This window comes from Mycteria americana, chromosome 8 (assembly GCF_035582795.1).
Source record: "Mycteria americana isolate JAX WOST 10 ecotype Jacksonville Zoo and Gardens chromosome 8, USCA_MyAme_1.0, whole genome shotgun sequence".
Classification (NCBI taxonomy): Eukaryota; Metazoa; Chordata; class Aves; order Ciconiiformes; family Ciconiidae; genus Mycteria; species Mycteria americana.
In genome coordinates this window covers 13,262,128-13,289,367 of record NC_134372.1, presented here as the reverse complement: position 1 = coordinate 13,289,367, position 27,240 = coordinate 13,262,128, and the positions used below count along the sequence as shown (strand labels likewise).

The 27,240-nt window shown below is 62.5% G+C and overlaps 1 long non-coding RNA gene across 1 annotated transcript; it reads right to left on the bottom strand.

The window, feature by feature from the left end:
• Positions 1-13,091: 13,091 nt before the first annotated feature.
• Positions 13,092-23,958, bottom strand: LOC142413561 (uncharacterized). The gene is made up of 2 exons (XR_012776844.1): positions 23,772-23,958; positions 13,092-15,418 (listed from the first exon to the last, which is right to left on the bottom strand). It is a non-coding gene; the product is annotated as an uncharacterized LOC142413561 (long non-coding RNA).
• Between the last annotated feature and the right edge of the window lie 3,282 nt (positions 23,959-27,240).

The following is a 27,240-nucleotide window of genomic DNA, read 5'->3' as shown; positions in this document are numbered from 1 at the left end:
ATGAGGCGAGGGACAACACAGAGGAAGTGCCCACCCTTCTAATAGGGCCTGAGTGGAAGGACTGCATTCATGGTGTGTTCTAATGTGGAAATGGCTCTTTAATGTAATCCTTGTTATCCAGGGCTAAACAGGAAGGGGGGGAGGGTGGTACCAGGTCTGTATGCAAAGAATTGAGATTGACCGTTGTGCTAGGACATGAGGATGCTCATCCTTCTCAGCTGCATTAACAAAGCTTTTCAAAATAGACCCAGCACTGTGTTATCCTTAGCCATGAAGGAAAGGTGGTGTGTTAAGGGAAGGCCATGTCCAAAATACGGGACTGTGTCCTTGTTTTTAAAGGAACCACAGTAGGCTAGTCTGCTTTGCAAAGCTCAGTACTAAATGTGTGAAATCTTTTAAATTAAGGTGCTAACGTGACTTTTTGCATCATGTGAGATGCTCTTAGATGTGACAATTGCTAATGCTGAATTCAGGTAACTGGAAATCTGGAGGAGCTAGGGAGTATTCTCACACCAGGCTCAAGTAATTAGGTTTCCAAGTATTTTTGTCCATAAAATAACTGCAAAGGTGATGTACCTCCTTCAGAGAACAGCTTGGTATTTTGATACCAGGGGTTGCTTCTGGAAGTTACCTGAGCACACTCAGTCCTAACTGTTCTGTTTTTCCTCCCCTCCCCAGGAGCCTTTTGTTCCTGTTGATAATGTGGATTGTTTTTTGTAAACACAGCTGGTCTTAACTTAATTTCTCTCCCTCTCCAAGTTTGAAGGATAGCATCAATATGTGTAGCTGGCAGAGAAGCTCTTCCAGAGCTGCTGTGTGCACTGCTTGTCCCAAGAGCAGGCTCCTGGCTCCCTGTGCTGCTCCCTGTTCTCCACAACCCTTGAAATAATAGTGAGCCTTGAACTACTGTGCAGGTGACAGACTTGGAACTTCTTTTTCATGAAAGCAATTTGAGATCATTGGAAGACCTTGAAAGACTGTACATACTGTCGTACAGGGTACACTGGGCTTTTGAGCTTTCCTTGTTGCAGTCAAAGTCCCTGCGTGTAATGATAAATCTGGGCTTTATCCTTTACAGCCCTGTAAATACACAGGGCGGGTGCTTGACTCAGCACAATTCAGGTACCTGGCAGAGGTGAGGCAGTGGTACTTGCGTGACTCAGCTGTGCTTTGTGGGACCTCATGGTCCACCAGACGAGCAGCACGATGAACAAATCTTCCCTTTCCCTTCCTTGTACCTTGGATGAGTCCCTTGTGTGTTGCTGTGGCACATACTGATGCCAAAGAAGTGCAATGGGACTTTTCCAAATGAGACCATCAGATGTGTTTAACTGAGTGAGAACCCCTGGGGTTTAAGGCTGGTCTCCTTGGCATAGCTTACCCTGATGTCTGGCTCGCCCTCACTGCTGCACGCGCTTCTCTTGTGGTTTTTGTCCACCAGCTGGTAATTCTGCTTCCCAGCAGCGTGGGTAATTTTAAAGATCCGTGCACCTATCTCTGTGCTACAAGGACTGATGTTTCACAAATCCTACTGTCCCCAAGTAGGTACAGTGAGCTGACCCTAGGAGCAGCTTGGGGCTTGCAGCTGGCTCCAGCGTTCAAAGGCAGTTTCTTATTGCTGGCCTGCAGCTGGACCAAGCTGGCTGGCCTCTGGATTTCCCAGATCTTCATCTGGTGGCAGCTGTAGGTAGGGCTTTGCCCAGGCCAGGCAGAGAGGAGTAAGGAAGCATTTGCCTGCCTTGGCGTGCAGGCAGGTAGAGTCAGGCAGCAGGGGAGGAGAGCAGAGTGGTAAAGCTAGAAACTGGTGCGAGTCCTTTGAGCTGACAAAAATCACTTAGGCAGCAAATAGATTTGTTCTCAGGTGCCGAAGGCGTCCCCCCGGCACGGCTCTGACTTGTGCTGAGCTTGTTCCTCCTCCTCGGTGGCTGCCACACCAGCAGCAGCTGGTGTTGGGCCAGGACTGCTTGCAGCAGGCGTGTCTGCGTCAGGGTTACCTGGTGGGGTGAAGCCTGCGAACAGCATCAGGAGCGTTTGCACAGTGGAGCGTGTGTTCATGTTCCTTCGGGGCTGTCACTCGCATTATGTGAGTCAGACCTCAGGTAACTCCTGCTGCATGGCACTGTTTGAACAGCAGGTATGGCCAGAAATTCCTCCTGACTCACATCCTGGAAGTGCTCGCTTTCCTTCCCAAGACCCCTTTCTTCTGGGGGAGGAAAGGTGAGGGACCCAGCTGTGGCCATTCTTCCCTTGGGCTGCCCAGGAAGTATGAATTGATGGCTTTTATTAGATGGGCTCATGCCACAGTGGCCCTGCTGCACTGCTTGCGTCTGGGTAACCGAGGAGCATCGATGACCCTGTTTGCTTCGCACCCCTGGCGTGGGAAGGTGCTGCTGTGCTAAAGCTGAGCTGATGTGGTTGTAGTGAGTTCCCAGCCGGCTAGCCTGAAGCTGTTAACAAATCCCATAAACTGATTATGGGCGTCAGTCACTGCTCAGTGACCTTTCTCCCTCTCACTGACAGCTTTTTACATTGCACCTCTTGACTTTCCCCACACCTGCTGGCGGGGGGCTCCCAGCCGCAGGGCAGCGCAGGTGGGATGTGAGCTGGGCATGGAGCTGCGCTCTGCCCGCTGCAGGCCAGGGCTGGCTTGTGTGCCAGCAACCAGTATGCTCTGCCAGAGTCTGGCAGCGCGTTCCCAGGAGGCAAAGCACGGGCTTGGGAACTTGATGCTGATTGGAAGTGGCTTGTTTTTGCTTCCCGACATGCAAACAGCTCACAAGGTCCGATCTGTGCTGCGCTCAGCCTTTCCTAGTGAAAGACTTGTTGGGGTTTGTTAGCCCGCTGCTCCTGTCCTGTGTCTCCCAAAACCCCAGCTGCAGGCAGGGGTAGCTGCGTGGGCAGGAGAGGTGGAATCGTGGCATTGGACAGACTGGCTCAGTTGTGGCTGGGCAGCTCTTCCTGGGCTGGCTTTTCCAAGGAAGGAGTTGAACATGGGTGACAAGGGACACCTGGGCATCCACGGGATGTGCAGTGCAGGGTGTGTTTAAATCTATTTATGGCCGTTCACAGGGCGGGGAGCAGGGGGAGGAAGCAGTTGCTCTAACACAAGCTGCGTCCTAGTGCCAAGATCATGCAGGCAGCTGCCTGCTGCTCTTTCCTAGAGGACTCTGGTGTGTCCCCCACCTCGGGAAGTCCCGGGGGAGCTGCCAGGTCCCTGTCCCCATCTGCTGGTGAGGGAAAGCCTGATACTGCCTGCTTGCTGGCCTCCCACCTTCTCCCCTGCATTGCTGTTCCTGGGGGTTCAGCAGCTGGGCAGGCCATGAAAGCGGAGCTGGTGCTGCTCTCCGTGGCAGGGTTGCTGGGTGACCGGTAAGCACAGCAAAGGCAGCGGCGGGGGGGCCGGTTGCCCTTCGCCCCCCCTTCCTGGAACCGGGGCACAGCTGAGCCCGGCAGCCAGGGCAGCAGCGAGGGACCCGGCTTGAAGGGCAAATGGCCCTGTGCTTGGGGCGTGGTGAGCCCCAGCTCACGGGCAAGAGCAGCCTGCCTCGCCCCAGCCAGGCGTGTGGCACACGCTGGTGACCCTCTGCAGGGCTCCTTGCCCAAGCCCAGGGGGCTGTTGGATGCAGGAGGTGGCTTGTTTCTTACCCCAGCATTCAGTTTGACTGCCCAAAGGAGCTCTGCTGCTGGAGCATGTGCTGAGCCTCCCTGGGGCTGGCCAGCCCAACACAGAGGGTCCCAGAGCTGCAGCATCCCTTGAGGCCATGGTGTCTATCGAACACCCAGTTCACAGCAGCTTCCCTGTAACCTCTAGGAAGAAGTTTAAATACAAGGTACTGGAGCAAGCGGGGCACAGACAAGCCTATTGCACCCTTGGCTCTTCCTAGGTGTGACATGGTGGCTTGCGTGGAGCATGGTGGCAAGCTTGCAAGGTTCTAGCATGTGCGGGGCTGCAGTGGGGCTGTTGCCTCCGGTGCTGGCAGGCTGTGCCTCTGGCAGGTAATGGGAGAGGAAAGCGGTGCTGGGAGCAATCCTGCTACTCTAAATAGCTTGCCAGCTGCTGGTGTTTGTTAATGTGGCTGAGCCGTGGTCCTGCGGGAATGTGGGGTACTCAGGATCAGTGTTGCAAGGGGAGCTTTGTGGGATGGGAAGGAATCCCAAACCTCAGGGAACACTTTCCAGGAAAGAAGTGCTTGTGCCCAAATCCCATTTCTAGAAGGGCAGGGCAGCCTCCTGTGTGGATCTATGGCTGCTTTTATTCTTGCTGTGGTAATCAAGAGCTGGGGCAGAAGTCCTGATCTCAGCCTCTCTGTGAACATCCTGGGAGCTAAAGGCTGAACCAGCTCGACGTTGGCTCTCTTGACAGCTCTCCAGCTGCCCTGGAGCTGACTGCTGGCATCTTCAGGGTGTCGCCCTGGTCTGGAGACCAGCATGTCTGCTCTGGAGTGGGTTCAAGTGTTGGCCTGGCCCAGCCCAGAGCTCGGTCCCACCTGCACCCTGCTCCCCTCTGCCCAGGCTGGGTTGTCACCCTGGTGCTGGGGAGCAGCTGTGAGTATCCCGGCTGCGCGGGGGCAGCTGCTGCGGAGATGGTACTGAAACTGCTGTGGCAGCTCTGTCTGCTCCCAGCTTGCATGTCAGCATGCCTGGGGCGACGGGAAAGCTGGGGACGTCCTCAGTAGGGCTGGCTCTCCAGGGCTTGCCCTGCTGTCCTTGGACCTGCAGCTGCGTGCCAGCAGCCTCTTTTGGAGAAGCCCTGATTCTGCTAAACCCCCTATGGATGATCTTAGGTGAACACAAAGTAGCTGAAGCCTTAATATCATCCTTGTGCCTCGCTGCCAGTGCTGTGACAGTCCATGGAGCTGTGCCCCAAGTGGGATGGTTGCTGGGGGACCTGCCATATCTCTCTCCCCCCAAAAAAAAGGTTTTCTGCAGCACTTTGTCTGAGTGCAGAGCAGGTTTGGAGGTGCTGCTGTGCCAGGCTAGCAATGGTGCTGGAGGCTGGACAAAGTGTTTTAACAGCTCTGCTGCAAGAGCCCCTAAAGGAGACAGGAGTGGTCTGGCAGCACGGGCAGAGCAAGGCAGAGCCAGGTCAGGGCTTGCCTCCTCTCTGGGTCTGCTGGATCAGCCGTGTCTCTGCCAGCTTGGCTAACCTGCTGCTGCCATTTGGGGCATAGGCAAATGTCTGTGGTGCTTTGCACATGGGTTCAAAATGAAGTATGGAAAGAGACCATTTCGTATCTGCTGGATAACACAGTTCAGTCTGGCCGCTCTCTCAAACCCACCCACCCAGTTCCTGGGTCCCTACAGGCCAGCTCAAGAAATAACACCATTTTTCTTTCAGATGGGGAGAGAATAAGCTGCTCATTGCTTCAGCTTGCATCAGGAGGAGCATGGTAAATCCCTAGCGTCTAGTCTGGCTTTGCCTGATAGCTGGAGTATGGAGGTGTTGCTGATGGAAAGCTGAATGCAATGTGGGAAGTGCTTTGGCTTAAAACGTGTGAGCTGCCACCCAGTCTCCTTCCCGCAGAGGCCCCCAGGTGCAGTGTCTGATCCTGCCGGGGTTGGTCCGGGGCAGTTGGCTTTCCCAGGCTCCGGAGCAGGAGGGGAGACTGCCGGTGTGGGGCAACGCTGTCTCTAGAAGGAGAGATACGCATCTGACTCGCACGTCCTGTTAGATAAGCACTTCTTTTAACATGCTTGCTGGGTAGGACCAACGCCTAGCTTTCAAAGCTGCCATCGAGTTGAAACACCACTCCTGCTGTCGGCAGGATTTCATCAGGCGAACACGTACTCTGGCTCTTCCACGTGCTGGGGAATGTCTGCTCCTGCACTGTGAGGAGGCTCCAGTCCCCTGCTCCCATCTCCCAGCTGAGAGCATCACCATGGCCCCTGGGGCAGGAGAGGAGCTGAGAGCCTCCCTCCCACTGCTGAATGGGTTGCCCTTGCCCATGCATCTGCCCTGCACCTCTCTCCCGGTCCCTCTACCTGCCTGTGAGGCACCGAGGCTGGCTGAGCCCTGGTTGGTGGCAGGGGACATCCCCTTGCTGGTGGGCTTGGGAAGGAGGGTGCAGAGTGAGGTTGTTTCCAGACCGGGTTTCTCTTCCCCACCTATAGAAACTTCTAGGACATTTCTTAAAACGCTCTGAACTGGCTTCTCTGTCCCATACGGAGCTGGAGCTCCCGAGCTCAGCCTGTTTTGTGCCATGCCACCTCTAAGCTGCTAGCTCTGGCTCCTTCATCCCACTTAGCCCAGATTTGCTTCTAAATAGGTCACTCGTTAATTGAGGGTGAGTACAAAGTTGCTCTGTTTCTCCTAGTCCTCCTAGGCTGGACAGACCCACTTCAAGAGCTGTGAGACCTGGGGCAAGGCTGAGTGATGAAATCCTTGTTGGCTGCTGCAGCTCCAGCTGGAGTCTCCGGCTCCAGGACTTTGGTCACTGCTGTGTGAAGCCGGGGAGGGCAGGTCTGGGCTGACTTTCTCAACAGCCCTGCGAAAGCCTGACCCTTGCTTGTTTGCAGGAAGAAGATAGTAAAAGCAGGAGTCTGGGTCGTGGCTGTTATGAGGGAGGGTGGAGTGCTGGTCTGGCAGGATGGGGTTGTGTACCTCCGTGGTGGAGTGGGAACCAGTGCTGTGTGTATTCCTGCCCTTGAAAACTGTTTGGCATGGGGATGCTGGTGCCGTGCTGGGGGAGGTGACAGCCGGGGTGCAGACCTCAGCAAGGGCTCAGTGCTGGGGAGAGAGGACAGCGTGAGTTTTGCTCTTCACCTCCCCTCGTGCCACGTTGTTGCTGTGCTGTGAAGACCCCACAGGTACCCCAGCAGTAAGGGGATCCCGGGGCAGCTGGGCAGCCCACGGGGCCCATCCCGGCAGCTGCCTGCTCCTGCCCTGGGCAGGCTCTGACTCCCAGCCCTTGTGTGTGTGTTTAGCTTTTCCCACTTGTCACCACACAAACGAGGGTGGATGGAGGGAGCCAGCTGCAGCCCTGACTCCACGGACCAAAGTCCATCTAGGAGCCCGGCCATAGCCAGCTTGTGGCCATGGGTCCTTTTGCTGCCTCGGGAGGGGCTGCTGGAGCAGGACAAGCCATGGCTCAGGGTCCTGCCACCCTGGTTATGGCATTACCCTGCTCCTGGATGGTCTGGGGTGGCCTTAAGCAGCCCTAAACTGTTTTGTTCTGCAGGGGAGCTGATCCCCTGCCCTGGGGTAGGGGTTAATGCAGCCTTGGGACCCGGTGCAAGGGCTTGGGCCACTTCCCCAGAGGAGGAGGCAGAGAGATAAAGCGGGAGCCCGGCCCGTGGTGCCGAGGTCAAGGTGCACCTTGAATCAATATTGGTTCGCAACAGCCCGTGGGCGATCCTGGTGAGGGGAGCGGGGCAGGCAGTTGCTGCCTGCCTGCCCTCTGGGGCTGAGCCAGAGCCTGCGCAGCGAGTTGTGCGTGGTCTCTGCTCTCAGGGCAGGGCCAGCCAGAGGAGGATCAAAGCCGACCCTCATCCCGGGCCCCGAGGGGGCTCGGGGAGGAAGGAAAGGTGGTGGGAAACTGCCCTGTCGGCGATCCGCTTGCGCCGCCTCATCCCTCCTTGGGAGCGTTTTGCTTTCCCAGGGTGCTGGCTGGGAGCGGGGCAGGGCGAGCTGGCCCCGCCTGGGTGCCATGCCGTGCTGAGCAGGTTTGGAGCTGCTGGGCCTGCTCGCCGGGGCGGGGAGGGCCGGGAGCTGCTGACGGAGGGGCTTTCGTGCGGTGTGTCGGTCTGGCGGGTGAACATGCAGTGCTGTGCTTCCCGCCCCAGGGCTGGGCTGGGCATGCTCTGGGCACCCATGGGTCTGCTCCCGGGGCTGGCAGGGCTGTGCGTGGGGGACTCCCACCGAGACCCCTTGTGCTGCCTCCGCCATGGCTGAGTCGGGGTGCATGGAGGCTGGTGACATGGGTGCTGGCAGTGCCCTGCCTGCCTGCCTGCCTACGCTTTACTCTGCTGGGACAGGGCCACTGAGCTCCTGCCCTGCCCAGTTTGGCACCACAGCGGTTCAGGCGTGCCCGGCAGGCCTGGCAAGCGCCAGCTGCCGACTCGACCTTCCTGGGTGCTGACTCAGCAGGGTGGGTGGCTGTCAGCCCAAGCTGGGTGGCTGTGAGCCCAGGCTAGGAGCCGGGCCGGCTGTGGGTGCCGGGCAGGCTGAGCCCGTCGGGAGGCACAGGCACCCGTGTCCCCCAGCCCTGCGCGTGGGCTGGCAGCCACTCCCACACTTGCACCCTTTTCCATGACTTCTGCACACTTGGACTCCTCGGGGTGGCTATGCCTGTCCCCTCCCTCTCCCCCTCCAGCTTCCCACACACACGCTAATCCCAACCTGCTGTGGCAGCGAGAGCGGCTCAGCCCCAGAGGGGCTGGGTTTGCAGGTGCAGCTCCTGATCTAGGGGCCCTGGGATGCCGTGACCCCCCCCCCGGGCACTGAAGGACACAGTCCTGCCTGGATGGAGCTGCCCAATTCCCCATCCTCTCGTTTCCAGCATAGTTCCAGGGAGCTGGGGAGCTCAGCAGCATGGCCCTGGGGGCAGCTCTCTGGAGCCAGGGAAGTGGCAGGTGTGGGGCAGGGGGATGCGGTTGCGGAGGGCCCCTGGAAGGGCCGTGCAGAGCAGTCAGGACCAGGGGTGCGTGGGAGGGCGCTTGGGGATGCAGATGGGCTCATCTGCTCCTCCACCTCTCGCTGGGTGTGTGTGCGTGCGTGTGCGTGCGTGCGTGTGTGTGCGCGTGTGCACGCACCCTCGCCTCCATCCCAGCTCTGCTGAGCTGTTCGAAAATCTGCATATGCAAAAAGCCTTAATCCCAGAAGCCTTTCCCTGGCTCAGGGGTGTCTTGCCCTTGGCAGAATATAAGCTGGGGTGCTCCAAACCACCTTGGGGATGAGCACTGTAGCACAGCGGCGCAGTGCTGCAAGGGCCAGGATGCTGAGTGTGCCGGGCACCCAGGGGTGCCTGCCCCCAGGGTCAGCACTGGGGCACGTTCACACCGCGCTGGCCCGCAGAAGGCTGGAGAAGGGCAAGGGGATGCTCTGCCATGGGTGCTGGTGAGAGCCGATGGGGTGTGGGCATGCGGATACCACACCAGCACCCACCACTCCCCTCACTTAAAATCACCCTGTTTCCCTTCAGGCCCTGGCAGCGGGTGGCATCGCCTGGCCCCCCGTGGGGGCCCTGCGCCCGAGGCCAGCGCAGGACATGGGGATTAGTTTTAAGCCGATTGCTGCTGCCCCTTAGGGAAGCACTGAGATACTCAGCTGCGGGTCCCCTGGTGGCCGGTGGGCCATGGGGGGAGCATGGCCACCATGGGGCTGGCACCAAACCCCGGTGGGGTAGGATGAGGTTGTGCCCCTTCCCAACCCATTTGTTTTTCCCACCACAGCTTATAAGGGCTCATCACCCTGATGGCCTCTAGGAGTGAGGGTGACCAGCCCCTGTCCTGCCCCAGCTCGGTGGCCTGGTGGGACACCCAAGGGACACCTCCTGCCCACCTCCATCCAGGGCACCCGTGGGGACAAGCCTCCCTGTGCTAGGGCTTCCAGCACAGTGCCTCTTCTCTCTCTAGCTAGGCAGTAAGAGACCCCTGATATTTTTTTGGAGGGCTTTGGCACACCATGCACGGCTCTCGGAGGAGACGGAGAGGATGCAGGGAAGTGCAAGCAGGCAGCCCCTGCGGGCAGAGGAGGATTTATGGCCACTGAGTTTCTGCAAAGACAATAACTGTGCAGGACTCTGGGAGGGGGTGGAGGGGGAAAAGCTGCCCAAGAAAGGGAGTGTAGCAGCTCAGCCTCCCCTCCTGGGAGAGCAGCGAACACAGGGGGCTTGTCCTGCCAGGAATAAGGGAGGAATGAGCATGTCCGCCTGCAAGCCCGGGGGAAGCAGCCCTGCTCTGCCATTGCTGCCGCGTCCCAGCTCCCTCCTCCGTGCGCGGGTGTGGGGCCGTGCCAGCAGCGGCTGCTCCCAGTCGGTACCGGCTGTGTCAGCTGAGGGCAACACCCTTCGCAGCGTGGCAAGGCCTCGCTGCGGCAGCCGGCAGCGCAGGGTGGGCTGGTCCTGGGCTGGTGGTGGAGCTGAGCCGGCAGCAGCTGAGCCGTGCTGAGTGTCTGAGCGCTCCCCAGCGACTCTGTGCCAATGCTGTCACCAGCGGGGAAACTGAGGCAGGGACTGTGCAATGCCTGTGACCGATGCCAGGGTGGCATCTTGCCCGGGGCGGCGTGACTCCCCTTGCTGTCCTTGGCACAGAGCGGCATGGCTGCCCGCTCCACCCCGGCCCTAGGCTCCGCTGCTGCCCCACACCTACTCTGCAAACCCCGGCGCTGGCCAGAGGCCCTGTCTGAGCCACGTGGAGGGACGAGGCTTTGCTCCCCCATCCCATGCGGCCCGGCCATGCTCACACCAGCCATCCTCATCCCAGCCATCCTTGCCCTGGCCATCCTGGGGCGGGTAGCAAAGCCCTGGTTGTGGTGTTCTTGAGGAAAGAGATAGGCAGGAGATGTGTGCCTCGGTTTCCCTATCGGGTAGGTGGATCAGCACTCTAGGCTTTATGCCCAGAGCTGCTGGAGCCACTGGTAACCCATGTGCACGGGGCTGGGGGAGGCACCCAGCGAGTCCCAAGGGGGACATTTGCCGAGCGTGGGGTCTCCGCTCTCCCCCGCAGCTGCTGGCACCATTGCTGCTGCCCAGGTGGTCTCTGCAACCGCCCGGCTGGAAGCTGGTAGTGAGAGGCAGGGAGCCAAACCCCAGCCCTGCTTGGGTGACAAGGAGGAGACACGTGCTTCCCCACAGCGGCTGGGGCAGCTGGTTCATGGGCAGGCTGGGGAGCAGGTCAAGAATTCTTCAATTAAAGGGCTTTTTTTTGGCCAGAAATTGCTGATATTGTCCAAACCTAAATATCTCTCAGGGACAGGGTCAGCCTGGATAAATTTTCCGGCTGAAAAAGAGGGGAGAACAGAAAGAAAGAAAGAATCACAGCTCTCTGAGTTGGCATTTCCTGAATTAAGGGCTGTATTTTTCTAGATTTGGGTGTGTGTGAGAGAGACATGGCTTTCCATCCTGCACCAGCATGTCATGTAACCCCCCCAACAACCGAAATCGAAACAAACTGCTTGGAAAGGGTTGAAATGGAGTGGTTGGAGCCACGGCAAACCAACAGTGCTGTCGGGGGGGTGGGGGAGGTTGGGTTTGGGTTTTGGCTTGTCATTTCCAGAGAGGTTTTGTGATTTCCACTTTTCCTCCTTGTGCAGGACGGGAAGGACTTTCCCCATCACTGCCCTCTCCCAGCTGGGTTTTGGAGTGGCCCCTCTGGGCAGGATCTCCTTGCCCTCCCAGCCCTGTCCCATCCACCTGCCCATCCCAGGCACCCCAAACCCCACTGGGAGCCTCGGGAAACCAAACGGCAGCAGCCCGGTGTCCCTTCCAGCTCCCCAAATGGGCTGCCAGCCTCCGGGTTCTGGCAGAGCAGGCAGCAAGCTCCGCAGGCAGCACCAGCTGCACGCAGGCATGGTTTGCCCAGCTCTTCCCTGCCAGCTGCGGAGAGGAGACATGGGCACGCGTGGGAGGGTGCCCGCGGGGAGGTGCCAGGTGTGGGGAGCACGGGTGATGTGCAGCCCTGCGTCAGCAGCGAGCCCCACCGGGATGGGCTGGGTGCTGCCGGCTGCGCCCCGCTGAGTCAGCAGGATGGGCGCGGAGGCGGTTAGCCCTGTGGCGTTTCGGCACAGGCTGGGTAGCCGAGAATGGGCCGGGTGGGAACAGGGCTGCGTGATGTGTGGGGTGTGCCACGCCAGCGGCCTGCTGCAGCGGCTGTGTTGGCATCACAAGGCTGTCCATGGGGACCTGTCCCTGATGTGGGTGTCTGTCCACCTTGCGGGTGGATGGGTCTGGCTGCCTTTGGGGGTGGCTGAAGGATTAGGGCCTCTCGCCTATCCTGGTTGGGAGATGGGGACCAGCCTGGCCCCCCGCTGTGTTCCCTGGTGCCCAGCACTGCCCCTCACCCCGCATGGTTCTTACAGCTGGGGGGGGGCTCATCCATTGCTCATCCATGAACAGCAACCGGAGCGGGGGCAAGCAGGGTCCCTGTCCCCATGGCACCCACCCGGGACAGGCTTTGAATCTCCCGCATCCAAGGCTGGCATCGGGGCAGGCAGGGCATGAGCTGGAGAGGGGACACAGGGACAGCGGCGCGTGGCGAAGAAGGGGACACTGGCTGCTTCTCTGGTGACGTGGGGACGGTTCTGCAGCTGCGTGGGGTGAGGGTGCCCGGGGGGAGCCAGGCAGCCCCGGCCCCTTCAGGGCCTGCCTGCTGGGTGCTCCCCGCTTCCAGGGCTGGCAGGGGTGCAGGGGTCGGCAGAGCTGGCGGAGCAGGCAGGAATGGGCAGGACGGGCAGCCCAGCCTGCCTGCCCCGGCCTAGGCAGCACTGCCACCTGCCGTCCGCCCTGGCCTCCCTGCCCGGCCACGCTGCCTGCGCCTGCCTGCGCCTGCCTGCGCCTGCCTGCGCCTGCTGCCTGCTGCCTGCGCCTGCCTGCTGCACCTGTCTTCTTCCTCCGCCGCCATCCTGCGCCTGCCTGCACCTGCCCTGTGCAGGCAGGGCCCCGTGCAGGCAGCGGGCCGCAGGGCAGAGCAGGCGTGCGGGGCCGGCAGCTCCTGCTCCCCGCCCTCCTGGGTCCCGGGAGCGGCCCCACGGGGCCCGCTGCTCCCGGGCGGGGGGGCGGGCAGGGCAGCAAGCCGGGGCTCCGGTGCCGGCGGTGCCGAGGGGGTCGTGATTAATGTGGGGCGGACCCGAGTGCCCGGGAAGCTGCGGGGAGAGATCCCAGCCGCCGGCCAAGGCGGCAGCTACACGGGATGCTCCCGCTGCTTGCCGGCGGCAGGGACAGGAGCGGTGCATCGGTTCCCTCTGCAGGAGCACGGCAGGGCCGGGAACCTGGGGGACGTGGCGGGGGACAGAGCAGGAGGGAGAGACAGCATCCCTCTGGGGCTGTGCTCCACCGGTGGCTCTTGTGCCTCCTTCGTGCCCCAAACTGTGCTGGCACCAGACTGCAGGCTCCCACCCTACTCCCAGCCCCAAAGGACCGGCCAGGACAGAGTCACTCGGGAGTTGAGACCTTTATTGACCCCAGGTTGGCTAGGTGGCACACGCAAGGCAGGAGCGGTGACCCATGAGAACATCCATCATCCCTTGGCATGGGGCAGCTGGGGCTGCCTGGGGTGGGTTGCCTGCCTCCCCACCTTCGGGGTAGCCAGGGGGACCCCCTCCTGCTCACAGCCCCCCACGCGGTCCCGTACCTCGATCGCCGGCTCATCTGCAGGCTGTGGCTCTCCATGGGATGGGCCATCTCCAGCCGCTGAGCCGTGGCCCCAAGAACAGTATTTCCAGGAATCCCCAACGTAGTGCCTAAGGGATTCCTGGGAAAACTGGACCCTGAGGGCACGGCGACCTGGGCTCTCCGCCAGCCCCGCGCATCCGGCGCCGCGTGTGGCTGATGGGGGAGTGCCGCTACCGTGTCCCTGCTGCCCCCCTGCCGCACAAGGCTCCTACCTTTCTGTGTGACCCCTCCCACTGGTGGCCAGCACCGGGCCGGGGGTTCTGAGCAGACACGGGAGTCCCTCCGCTGTAAGGAGAAACCTCCCCACCCTCCTCTCCCCCTTGCTCTCTGCAGGGATCTGGAGCTTTGGAGTGAGCCCTTTCCTGTAGCCAGGGTTCAGCTCTCCTTGCGTCACTCGTCCCAGCGGGTGGGGGGTCCCGGAGGTCCCCAGGGTGCACAGTTCCTCCCTTCCCGAGCTACAGTGCTTCATCTCAGACTCCCAATTGACCAGAGATGCAGCACTGCACCTTGGGCTGGGAGACATGGAGGAGCCCACCGTCACCCTTGCTGCGGCTGGTGTGCATCCATGGGTTGTGCCATGGCAAGGCTGTGTGTCTGCCTGCCTGGCTGGGTGCAGGCAAAGAGGTCTTGTGTCCCTCCCCAAGCCATGTGCCCGCATCCCCCATGCCCGGCCCCAACACAATGGCAGGACAGACCCAGGCTTGGTAGCTCAGCCTGGCCCCAGCTCTGCAGGGACAGACAGGGATAGAGACATATGGGGGGGTTTCTGCCTCCAAATCCATGTATCCCCCTGCAAGAGCTGGTGCAGAGCTGGGCAAGAGGGTGAGGGTGACAGGAGTCCCCCCAGGGCTGCCACTCAGTGGGGCCAGGACACCTAGGACAGCGTGGGGCTGTGGGTATCACACAGCACATCCCTCCCTGCCCTCTGCCCCTTCCCCGCCCTGGGGGATGAGGAGCGTGTGAAAGCTCCTGCACCCCCTCCCCACCCCTGTCCCTGTCCCAGTCCCCGTCCCAGTCCCCATCAGAGGAGAGCCTGCAGCTGGCCAGCACCTGTGGGAAGACTTCAGCCTCGGCTTCCGGAGCTCAGACGTCGGCCCAATCTGTTCCCAGGGTGGCAGGGCTGAGCCCGGCCTTTCCCATGGGCAAGGAGCAGGGGCTGCGGGAGGGATGTCCCCTGGACCTTCGCCCTCGGGTCTGGGTGGGCTTGAGCCCAAGGGTGAGGACGCAGGGTAAGCAGGAGGAGAGGGAGGATGGAGGGAGTGGCCGAGCCCAAAAATGTCTTTCGCAGGCGAACACTAACATCCTGAGCAGAGCCGAAACGTGATAAACAGACCATCTATCACAACCGCATCCTGCTGCCAGGCCCCAGCAGCCGCGGCGCTCCCAGCAGCCTGACGAGAAGCAGATGGCGCATCTCTGGCGTGAGCCCCTGCATCCGGCACCGGCCCCCCAGCCGGGTGCGCCCAGCTGGGAACCAGGGCAGAAATCACCCCGTGCAATGTGCTGTGCTCCCCCGTCTGCTGCCCCCAGTTCTTGGTAGGAAGAAGTGGGGAAAAGAGCCCCGTGGTGCCCCAAGCTTGCGGCATCCGTCAGTCAGGAAGGAGGTTTGGGAGCAGCCTTGGCTGGCACAGGGTTAGCTGTATTCCAGCCATGGCTGGGGCAGCCCTGAGCCCCGGCCAAGTGTGGGAACAGCCGCAGGGACCTGGAGCAAGGGAGGTGCTGCAGAGACCCTCGTGCCACCCTATGCCTTTGCAGACTCTCTGCCCCACTGCCGGCCCCGGGCACACCCTTGGGAAGGGGCCACCGTGCTTTCAGCAAGGAGTGATGTGTGGCACTACAGCATGCCGAGGGAGCCAGCCCCTGGGAGCCAGCCCTCCTTTGCACAGCTGGGCAGTAGGGAACAGGGACAGGTTTGCCCACAGCATGTGGCTACCTGTGCCCAGGGAAAGGGCACGCGGTGGTCCCCACGCTGGCAGCATGCTGGCATGCCGGCTCTGCCTGTCTCTTGCCGCTGGCCATGTTTCCAGGACTGTATAGTTGTCATGTGCCTTCGGCAGCCTTGATGTCCCCAGGGACTCCCATGGCTGAGCCTGTAAGAGACAGAGGGTGGCAGTCAGCATGATGGTGTGGAGCTGTGAGCTCTCAGGTCCCTTCCCAGGCAGCTGCTGTGGGGTCCCCCTGGGTGCCCAGCATCCCACAGGACTGAGGACAGCAATGCCAACAGCTCTGTGCACACAAGACACCCTATGATAGCCACTCAAAGGTCTCCCTTTGATTGCTCGAAGCCATGTGTGCCCAAAGCCCAATGGCGCAGGGCACGTTCCCCTCTCCTGGTGGGTGGCTGGCACATCCCCAGGCGTGCGGGGAGTCCTGCAGTGGGGTCTGGGGATGTCCCCTGTCCTCTCCCTGCCACCACCCTGGCCCTGGTGGGAAAAGCTGGGATGGAGCCTTCTCTGCCCCCACAGCGCGGGGCCAGGAGACCTTAGCTGCCATCCCCAGGGAGGTGGTGGTGGGGGAAGAAACACAGAGAAAGGCTGGAGGAATGCGCCGGGCTGCGCATCCCGCCGGGCTGGAGGCAAAACATCTGCTGGGGCTCGCCCGCCCCTGACCAAGGGGAGGTCTTGAGGGAAGGGAGCCACCCCCATCCTCCCCCCCGATGTCCCCATCGCAGCCTCCCCATCCCAAGATGGGGCAAAAAGGCCAGCACTGCAGGGCCTGCCCTTTCCCCCTTGTCTCCACTCTCGGTTTTATCCCGGTTTCCCGAGGAAAGGAGGCTGCCACCAGCGTGCCCTGCGGCCACCACTCTCTGCTCCCCAGCACTCATGTTGCTGCTGGGGGACCCCCGTGTTGGGGGACACCAGCGTCCCCCAAGCAGTGCCTGCCAGGAAGAGAGCTCTAGCCCCAGGCTGCTCATCCCCTCACTCGCGTGGGTACAAACATGCCATGTGGCTTCAGAAGAAGAAACCAGAATAACAAATGGCTGGACTCATGGTCCTGCTGATGCCGGGGGGACCACCAGCCGCCACCGCATCCCCCAGCCAAGGGTCTCTGGAGGGTGCCCGGGGCACCGCGTGCACCCCCAGGACAGTCCCCTGGCTCCGTCCTTGGTCTGCCAGCACTGCCTGGCATTGCCCTTGCTCCTACCCGCTGCTCACCTCCAGCCTTTGCCTCTGCCGAGCTGCTTCCCCTGCTCGCTCGCCCTGCCGCTGCCAGTGGGTGCCGGGAGGGTGGGAGCAGGCGGGCGAGCACTCGGTGGCCGCGAGCTGCCTCCCCGGCGGTGCTGGGCTGAGTCAGAGCTCGGCCCTCCCCGCGGTTACAACACAGCGCCCTTTCCCCTCTCCAGGCAGGCCGCTGCTGCAGGAAATGTCCTTTCTTTAATAGCAGTTGGGATTTGTTTCCTCCTTGAAATTCCCCAGCCCTGCGAGGCCAGACCTGGGCTTTTGAGGAAAGCCTGAACCCCCGGACAGGAGGGCTCTGCCGCAAGTGGCTCCGGGCTGGCCCACTCTCTGGAGGCGGGCGGAAGGCACTAGTGCCTCTGCGGGCGCCTTTTCCCCTCTTCCTGGCCCCCAAAAGCCTGATCTCCACCAGCCATCGGGGCTCCATCCCTGCCCCAGCCGAGCTTTGATCCAGTTCTGGTCACCAGCTACCCAAGCAGCCCTGATGCCACCTCCCGCTGCTGAGGGACTCATTGCTGGGTGACACCAGGCAAGGTAAATCCTGCCCAAGGACCCCCAGGTGCCCCCTCCCAGGTGGCGAGGGTTGGGACGATAGAGGGGAACGTGCTCTTGCTGGAAGGACTCACTCAGCTCTGTAGAAATTTGAGGGACTGACCCCAGGGCAGTTTCTGCTGCCTGTTGGGCGTCCCTCGCACGGGGATGCTGCTCGCTGTCACTTTGCAGCACAAGCTGGTGGCAGGACAGCTCCAAAGCTCCTTCCCACTGGGGCCTTCCAGCTCTCCCAGCACCTCCATCCCATCCCCCAGCATCTCCATCCCATCCCCCATGGACAATGGTGGCCTCCACAGAGGAGAGGTGCCTCCTCCCTCCCTTCCTCCCTCCCTCCCTCGCCAGCACTGGTATTAAATCAAAGGTTTATGAGAAAATGGAGGGGCCAAGGGAGATCCTAATCTGGTCACAGGCTGATTAACCCCGAGTTCAGGCTGAGGTCCTGATGCTCAGCTATAAATAGCTCTGCCTTCCCTTTCCCATCCTCCTGCCGGGGCTGCGGCGTGCCTGCCCTTTTATGGTCAAAAAGGCAGATTTGGAGACCGAGCGGCCCCCATCTCCCATGCTGGGGGCGAGCCAAGGGGGCCCAAGGGGATGCTGCTCTTTCTCGCTGGGTTTTGCTGGGATAAATTATAATGCCAAGAACAAAGGAGCAGGTCTGGGGGGCTGAGAGCAGGGGATGGGTGCAGAGGGGCGAGCGCATCTGGTTTGTGCTCCTTCCTCCAGGGCAGGCGGCCCCTCTCCTGGTGCCAGAGTGAGGGAGAAATCACCTAATTTGGTGTCTCTGTGGAGAGCCAGGCTCCTCCGCACCCCGCTTGAGGCACAGGGTGGTGGCACGGTGGGGACGGCGGGAGGGAGCCCAGGGACAGACGAGGCCTCTGCCACCTCTGGGTTGCAAACGCAAGCTCACATGTCCCTGTTTGTCACCTCGGGGCAGTGGATCGACCCTGCCGACCCTGCCTGGCCACCACTGTGCCCAGTCCTGTGCCACCATGCAGAACCCACTGGTTCCTGCAAAGCTGCCGGTGCCAGCCACTGTGGCGGGGGGCTGAAACCCTCCAGCAACACCAGAGCCTGGCTCGGGGGTGAGAAAGAGCCTCCAGAGGGGCAGGAGCGGCAGGAAGGGGATTCATGGCTGGAAGAAGCATGGCTAAGGAAGAGCCAAGGCACACAGCAGCCCGGTCATCACCTTTCCCATGGCCTCTGCTCTTCCCTGCTGCCCCCAGCCCACCAGCCCCCATCTCCCCATCTTTAGCTGGTTTCCTCCTCCCAGAGCTGCCTCACCCCCTGGCAGAGTGCCCTGGGCCCCCTCCCCAGCCCACCACTGGAAGGCGTTTTGGGGGCACGGGGAGCCCGCCGGCGAGGGCTGACACCTGGTGTCCCCGGTGCTGGCCCCGGGGCACACGGAGCGTGGGAGCGGGTGCCGGCACCAGCCCTCCCACTCTGTTTACACGTCACATTCCCAGTCCAGAGGAAGTGGTGCAGGGGTGAAGTCCCAACGGGGACAGGCCGTCACGTCACCCGCCTCCAGCCCTCACTGGGAAGGGCTGGTGGGAACCCAGAGCACTGCGGGGAGAGCTCCCCACGGACACTGTTCCCAAGCGGTGCAGGGCAGCTGCTCCAGCATCCTCCTTGCTCCCTGGGCTCTGCTCCTCAAACTGCTCTTGCATGGCTCCCAGCTGGAGCTGGCCAGAGGAGCTGGCGGAGGGGACGCTCCTTGGCATGGCGGGCACGCAGGAGCTCACGGGAGGCCAGCAAAGAGCCTGGAGCCAGAGCGGGCAGGGAGCAGTGAGGCTCCCTCTCCTCTCATGGAGGCACAGCCATGGTGTGGCTGGAGCTCATTAGGCTCCAGCACTCTTGGCTGCTTATCCAGGCTTTATCATCTTATCTCTGCTCCAGCAAGGGAGAGGGGAGCGGGGGTGTGTGTGCAGCATCGCCTGGACATGAGAGGAGCCCAGTTAGTAAATCACTTCCCCTGCAGGCCCCAGCTTTCCCAGCCCTGCCTGCTGCCCGCCCAGGCGAGCAGTAAAAGACGCTAGAAGAAAATGCCCTAAATAGGTCGAGCCCCCAGCAAGCAGGAGATGAGATGTGGAAAACGATGGAGCACAAAAGTTACGTCAGGACTGATACTCAGGCGCCGTTTCCCTGCAGCGCCCGTGGAGCCGGCAGACCCTCGGGCAGGGCTGGCCGGGGAGCGCCCAGCGGGTGCGGTGAGCGGTGTAGCTCCTCTGCTCAGGTGCGGCGGGGCTCATGGGGGCTGGAGGTGGGGACTAATAGAAATGAAATTTAAAAACTAAGGTTGAAAAGGGAGGGAAAAAAGGAAGGGGAAATCTGCAATGAGGGATCCCAGGTGAGAAGGCCAGGCTGGAAGAGAGAGATGTTGCTCTATGTACCAGCGACCAGCAAGCCAGTCCCACAGCGAGCACCAGGGTGACCTCTTGGCCACCACGGAGCATCTGCCCCACACACGGCATGGCGGGTCCCACAGGCCCTGACCGCTGCCATCCCTTGTCCAAGGGAAGCTGCTCGTCCACCTCCCAGCAGAGCCCAGCCCAGAGGGAGGCAGTGCCATCCTTCACCTCCCAGCCCTGTGTTGCCCATGACAAGGATGTCCCTGCAGAGCAGGGGAGATGCGCTCCCTCCCAGCAGTCTCGGGGCGAATACCTGGCTGCCTGCATGCCGCTGGCCGGCACTCACAGACCCTGCTGCCCCGGGGTGGGAAGCCGCCAGCATTGCCAGCACGTCCCACCTCCCTGCAGCCGCTGGGGAAGGGGCTTAACAGGGCTGTCGCACGCCCGTCCCAGTACAGCCTCAGCCTCGGCCGAGCCCCCTGAGACTTATGGCGGGCAGGTTGCCGGGGCAGACGGCACGGCCTGCTGCCCGGAGCAGCATGGTGCCCTGCAGGGCTGGCCGTGCCCCGGGCAGCCCCACCAGCACGCTGCCTCCCGGCACGCTGACCATCTCCTGCGGCTCTGGCACTGCAGGGCACGGTGCCTCCCTGCTTCAGCAACAGCGGGACAGGGAAGACGTTGGTGCTCAGCACCTCCTACTTCAATGTCTCACATCAAGCAGAGCCCGGGCAGGCTGGCTGCCTCTCGCTCAGCCCGACCGCACGTGTGTCTGTTCACCTGCCTAGCTGACAGCCGCACACAGCATGCACCTAATGCGGGCACACGGCTGGCCCCAGGGGCTTGCCGGCCCTCCAGAAGCCCCCTCCCCATCCTCACAGGCAGCGTGACCATCCCTGGCTTGTCCACCAGCACAAAGCAGCTTTGTCCCTCACCTCCACCCAGCAGCGGGAAGATGCTCACTCGCAGCAGCCGCAGCCCAGGCGCTGGAGCCCGGCCCCGCTGCACGGGCACTGTGATGGGCTCCCGCCGTGCTGCTCTGCAGAGGCCAGCTCTGCCCTGATGCCACTGCTTCTCCCTGCCCCAGGACGGCGCTGGCATGGCCTTGCACGGCCACATCAGTTCCATGCTCAGCTCTGCTGGCTGCACGGGCTGAGTGTGCACTGGGGATTTGACTGCCGCTGCCAGGAAGGGTCCCTGTCTGTCCCTGGGGCAGCCCAGGGCACCCACCGGACCCTTTCCCTGCCCAGGCTGGCTGGGGTGTGGGACAGAAAAGCCCGGTCTCCCCACAAGTAACTGTGTCCCTGGCTCCGCATAGGGTCTGACTCCAGCCTCTGCCCTTTATCTCCGTGACCACGCCAGATGAGCCTGGCCCCACACTCGCTGTCCCTGCCCTGAGCCAAAGGGATGGGGTACCCCGAGGGGCTGGGGGAGCACCGGCACCTCCCGGGCAGTGACTCCCGTGGTGGCTGGTAGGGGAGGAGGAGGAGGCCCTACTCCCCTGCGCCCTCCCTGAGCCCGGCTGGCGGGCGCTGCCGGCCGGCAGACACTGCCCCGGCTCCCCAGGACAGCCGCAGAGCGGGGCAGGCAGCACGTCCCCATCACCCGGGGGAGGCCAGGGCCAGGCATGGAAGCAGGGCTGAGAGGAGCCCTGTGAATGTACGTGGTCCCGGGCAGGCAAAGGGGTTCAGGGTTCAGGGGCGGCGAGTGCTCCCCCAGCACCCGCTGGCCTGCAGCCACGGGACGTGTGTTGGGCTTCATCTCCCCCGGCTGGAGCCTCCCCCCACGCAGGATCTGCTCCGCTTGCCTCCTCTGTGTGCTCCCAGCCAAGGTCAAAGGATGGTGAAATGGCTCCAGAGCTCAGATTTCCAGCCTCTTGCCTCATCGTTTGCTGCTTGAATCCGGCTCACTCACGAAGACAAGCTTTCGCTGCTTCTGCCCCACACAGGTTAAAGTGCTGGGGCCGCCCCGGGGAGCGTGCTGAGGTCCCGAGCCCAGGGCTCAGCCCCCTGCACTGCCTGTGCTCCTGCCTGCAGGATGCCTGTGCCACGCCACCGCCCATCACCTTCGCCCAGGCACGGCGGTGACCGCCTGAGCGCAGGGCCCACGCGCCTGCCCGCCGCTGGCAGGAGCCCTCACCTGCCGGGAGGCAAAGCGTGCCGCGGGCGGACGGTATGGCTCATCGTGGGCCTGTTCACCAGGAGCTGCGGCAGGCTGCACCACTGGCTCTCCCCAGCTCAGCTCCAGGAGAGGAGGAGCAGCGGGATGCCGGGGATGAGCAAAAGCAGGTTTCACTGGGGGTGCGGAGGAACAAGCCTCAGAAAAGCCTGATCAGGAACAAGGCTAGTTCTCAGATAGAAAAGGAGACCAAGAAAAGAAAAAAAAAAAAAAGGCCCTTAATCATCTCCAGACTGCCTCTTGACAAGCGTGGAGGGAAATGCCACTCTATCCAGCAGCCACCCAGAGCTGCAGCCTGTCTAGACACAGCCTTCCCCAAATTCCTGCTGATAACTCCTTGGGAAATCTTTGGCGGAGGCGTCTGCCTGTGTTTGTTGGAAATTAACTCCTCTCCTGTCAGCCGGCAGAGGGGAGGCAATGGCATTGCCCTTCAGAAGGGCACCCTGGCCGGCTGGGGAGCCGGGGCAGGCGCAGGCAGGATAGCCCTGTGCCGGGGACACCACCACTGGGACGAGGACACAGGCCATGTCATGCTGGTGGCTGCCCGTCCCCCTATGCAGCATCTCAGTGCCGAGATGCTGCAAGTTCCCTGGGAGCAGCCAGCGACAGCAGGAAGCCCTTCAGACAGAGTGGAATGGGGACAGACTGGGACCATGGTGGCCATGGCTGCCCTGAGAGGTTACAGTGTCCTGGTTACTGTCACCATCCCTTTGCAGAGGGACACACAGCCCATACGGGAACTTGCCCCCCCAGGGATGGCATTGCACCCTGGCTGGATCCACTGTCCTCATGCTGGACCCGAGTGACAGCTGATGGTTGTCCCTGTGGTGGTGGGAGCTGCCCTGCAGAGGAAGGAGTCAGGGGGACATGGCAGCTTGCTGCCACACGCCCGCTGGGCACGGTGTCCCCAGGTGACCCGCTGGGAGGGGACAGCCGCTGCTGGTGCCCCGGGAGCAGAGGGAAGGTGCAGAGCCAGCCATAATCCAGGCAAAGGCAGCACTGTGTGCTGCGAGGGACAGGCAGGAAGGAGGCACGACCCAGAGAGCCTCGGGGAGCCTTTGCAGGGCCTAAGCTCAAGGCTGTCTAGGAACAAGCCGTGTCCGTACCCTCACGCCATATGGGGTCGGCAGCCCTGCCATCGCCTGCTGCACGCCCTGTGCCCTCCCCACCAGTCTTGTGGCCAGGGCTCAGCCACTGGCTCCCACAGGGCAACCAGGCTTGGCAGCCACTGCTGCAACTCCAGGGGGATGAGGACGCGGCAACCATTCACCCCGTGAGCAACGGAGCCAGGGAAACGCCGGCGGCTGAGAGCACGCCAGCGGTGCTGGCCAGGGGCCATGGCCAGGGGGACAGAGCGAGGCAGCGGCACAAGCTGGGCTGGCATTGGGGGCTGCATTCAAGAGTTGCGGGCCGTGGGATGGTCTCGGTTGGCACGAGTGCACCGGGTAGGGTGGCTTCAGCACCCCGCAAGCCTCCGGTGGTGAGCCCCGGCCCCATCCCCTCCCCAGCCTGGTTTCCCCAAAAAGTGGCAGCAGCACGGCCGGCCAGAGGAGCCGAGCGAGCGGCCCATGGCCCCGGCTGCGCAGGGAGCCCGCCCGCCTGGGCTCGCCTCCGGCTTCCTGTTTTTTCCATCCTAGACATACACAGAGCAGAAAGCAATTCCTCCCCCAGCCCCGGGAGGGCCCTTCCCCACCTCCAAAAAGCTGGACAAGCCCCACCAAGCTCCTCTCCCAGGGCCAGGACGGAGCTGTAGGGACAGATTTTGGGGGAACCTCTTTGCTCAGGACTGCCTGGCCCCAAGGCGGCTCTGGCCACTCCTCGCCAGCTCCGTGCCCAGCGGGTTTCCCTGCCGGCACCCCATGGCCATGCTCCGCTCGCCTCCCTCCCTCCTCGGGCACAGCGTCCATGCACCTGGGGGGTAACCTCTGCCCCCCTCCCCGCGGCCGGCTGGGCTGAGCATCCCGTGGCTGGCAGAGGGGGATGCTGGAGGAGCTGTGCTTTCTCCTGCCTCCTGCCTGCCTGCCCCTGCCCATGCCCAGGGCAGGCACCAGGCAGAGCAGGAGCACCCATGCTGCCGGGGAGTCTCAGCACCAACCGTCCCCCGTCCCCGCCGCCCCACGCAGCCAGTCGCCCCACACACCCAGCGCACCCGCCCGTGTGGCCGCCCGCTCCTTCCATGCACAGGCACCTACCTGCCGCCCCACACCTGCGGTGGGGCACCGCGGGGACGCGGGCACACGCCCGCCACCTCCTCCCGGCACATTATAACCCGCCACTGGGACCCCGGCGCTGCCAGCCGGGGTTTTTTAAGCGGCTGGCATGGGAGCCCTCGGTGAAAAACTCCTTCCACGCTGCTCAGAAGCTGGAAAACCTTTTTCTTTTTACCTTATATGAGCTGCAGGAGGAGGCCAGGCTGCCGACGGGCACCGCTGTCAGGGGCGCCGAGGGGATCCATTGGCTGGGGTGCCGTCACGTGGCCCCACCGCCGCGACCCGCCGCCGCGCAGCCGAGTGTTGCTTTTACCCCCTAAGGAAGGGCTGCTTGACAATTTTCATATTTCTTCTAAATTTGGAGATTTCAGACAATGCTGGGAGGCTTGGCTCGGGATGCCAGAGGCCCATGTGGAAGTCATTAAGTTGGAGAGGGGGAGCGAGGGAAGGAGGGCTGGGGGGAGCAGGGGGGAGGAGAGCGGCCAGGGCTGCGCCGGCTGCCAGCGACGCGCCTGGGAATCCAGGCCATCCCGCCCGGAGAAAGTTGTTTGCAATAACTGACTTCCTCCGGGCCCCGGGACTGCGTACGGGGGGGATGCGCATCCCACCACCGGTGGGGCGGGGGTCCGGTGGGGTAGGCTAGCCGCGGGGCCGGGGAGCTGGGGCAGCGCTGGCCTCTGTCCCGCTGGCCGGGGAAGGAAGCGGAGATGCTCCCTGGCCTGGCTGGAGGTAGCTCGTGATTCCCATTACTTTGAAAAGCTCCATCTGGCCTGGGAAAAAAGGCGCTTCGGTGGCCACGGGGCTCTCACTGGGCTGCCCATGTGCGCAGGGTGAGATCCCTGAGTGCCGGTGGGGCTGGGAGCCCCGTGGGATGGCGGTGGCGAGGCCAGGGCTGCAGGGCTGGATGCACGTGGCACCTTTCCCCGAGTTTTAGCAGCATGGGGAGCCAGTGTGGGAGCTCCATCACGGCGGGGCCGCGTCGGCCCCAGCCCCTCCCGGCCCCGTGTGGACCATGAGTCCATGTATGGCCTCCAGCCGGCACTGGGGCCCTGTTAATGAGCAGCCAGTTGGCAGCCTGGGAGGGAAACACCCGACACGGAAAGCGCCTTCATCCTCCTGCACTGGCCGTCAGTCCCCAGCATGGCAAGGAAGGGGGTCCCCTCTGCTCTGGACACCGCTGCCCTGCCCCGAGGTCCTCTGGGCGATGCGGCTGTTTGCAGGGCTGTGCTGGGCTCCCCCCGGGGCAGTGAAGCCAGCAGCGGAGCGCGGCTCGGAAGGAGGAGGAAGCAGCCGCTGTGGGGTCCTCTGCAGCAAGCGATAATGGAGGGAGAGCTGGGGAGCTGGGCAGGGGACCCACAGCTTCTCCTCTGGGTTTTCCAAGGTGGTGTCACTCCCTGGGGGGAGCAAAGGGCTGGTCTCTGGGGTCTCATGCCCTTAGAGGTCCCCTGGCTCGTGGGAAGGAGCTCGATCCTGAGCCATGCACAGGCACAGTGGCAGCAGCCGCTGACGAGCACTGCTGGTGCCTGGGGACGTGCATGCACTGCCCTAGCCTCAGTGGGGACAAACGTGGAGTAGGAGTCTGGCAGGGCAGGACTTCCACCGGCAACGTATCCCGGAGGGGCCAGGGAAGGAGAGGGGTCCTACCATCCCCGGAGCCATGAGCCTGGGAGCTGGGGACAGCCCCAAAGCCAGGACCAGGGCCCCTCTGCCATCGTGTCAGGCTTTGTACAGGAATGGTGTGGAGTGCTTGGCATCCTTCCTGCTCCCCCCAGACTTATGCACCACCTTAACACCGAAGCCCCTGCTACAGGAGCCAAACGTCCCTGCAGCACCTCTGTGTGTCCCCCGGGACATCCCTCCCACGCTGAGGCAGTCGCCAGCCACCAGCCCCCACCCCCACTAGCCCCACACCCCTGCAAACCAGGCGGCCACCAGCCCGGTACAGCTCTGGGCGGCTGCAGGCATCCCTGGAGAGTCAGGGCTGGAAACGAAGCCCTGCTGCCCGTGGCTGGCGGGGAGATGGGTGCTCGGAGTCATCCAGCTCACCTGGGGGAGGTGAAAGAAAGCAAGCTGGCAAAGCCAGCTCTGAACCCGCTGGCCTGGTTTTGCTCAGCTGCTGGAGAAACACCCACCGCTGGAAAGAGGGAGCGTGGGCAAGTGACTTTGGGAGTTAAAGAGGCGAGGGGGAGAGGCAGCGGCTGGCCAGACTGCTGTGGAGCACCCAGCCACGCCAGCTGGCTCTGGGGACGGTGCCCCGAGGTGCAAGCTGGCAGACAGTGGGGAGCAAAACCAGTGCTCCGAGTCGTACCAGCAACAGGATTCAGCCGAGGGAGGGGGCGAGTCGTCTGGGAGGTTGCTGCCCTGCCAGCTGCAGTAAAGGAGAAGCAGGGAACCGGACTGTGCTTTTTGCGCTACTACACACACACATTCACATCTCCCTCCACCCCAGGCACCCTGTAGCAGTGAACAGGCCATCACAAAACAGGCAAATGTAGGAACTGCCGTGTGCTCAGCCCTGCTCCTTGCTCTGCAGTGGGGACCGCAGGGCTGGCGGGCCGGCACTACCCAGTGGAGGTGAGGACAAGACACGGGAAAGCAGCCGCCAGCACAGCCCTCGGGGATGCTCAGCATCTGCCAGGGGAGCCGGGACTGGAGTGGCAGTGCCTGAACCTGCCGGCAGCATGCCCAGCCCGGGGGAGAGAGGCAGCTGGTGTCCTCCAGGGAGCCAGAGCCACCATCCAGGTACCTGGCCAGGAATATGAAGGACTTTGCTGGGGCTACTGGCAGCAGGCTGGGGGGGGTGTGGGGGGGTGGGGGGGTGGGTGGTAAAACCCTGCTTGTTTCAATCCCTGCACACTCACAGGTCCAGTGGCCCCATGGCAGGACAAGCCTTGATCTTGCCACGTCCCGGGAGCAGCCAGCTCCCAACAGGTCTGCCGGCAGTCACCGGGGCCGAGCCTGCGCTCGGCTGGGCGTGCGAAGGGAACTGCACAGAGCACAGCCCTGCCGTGTGCCGCCCCGCAGCAGGGGCATCCCCCTCCCTCCGCTGCAGATAAGCCTTGGTGAGCGGCACAGAGCTAGGACAGCGTGTGGCATGTCCCCAGGACAGGCTGGGCTCCTCCCTGGGCACAGAGCCCTCCCATGCCGCATCCGACCCCCGTACCCCTTGCTGTGTCGGGCACCCTGTGTACGCGGGTACCGAGCTGATCCCCATCCCGTGCCCTGGGAGCCCAGCAGCCTCCCCGAGAGCCAGCACGGAGCCGGCATCTCCGCCACCCTCCATCCCCTCTCCCCTCCCCACGGCCGTGCAGCCCCTGCTCTCAGTGGGCTGGCTTTGAGTGAAGCACAACTAACTGCTGCCATTAAACAAACCCTATAATTAGAAACCAGGTTTCCTAAATGAAGTGAAAAATGTAACGTTAGCCTCTGTTTGTTCGCTGGATGCTGCTCT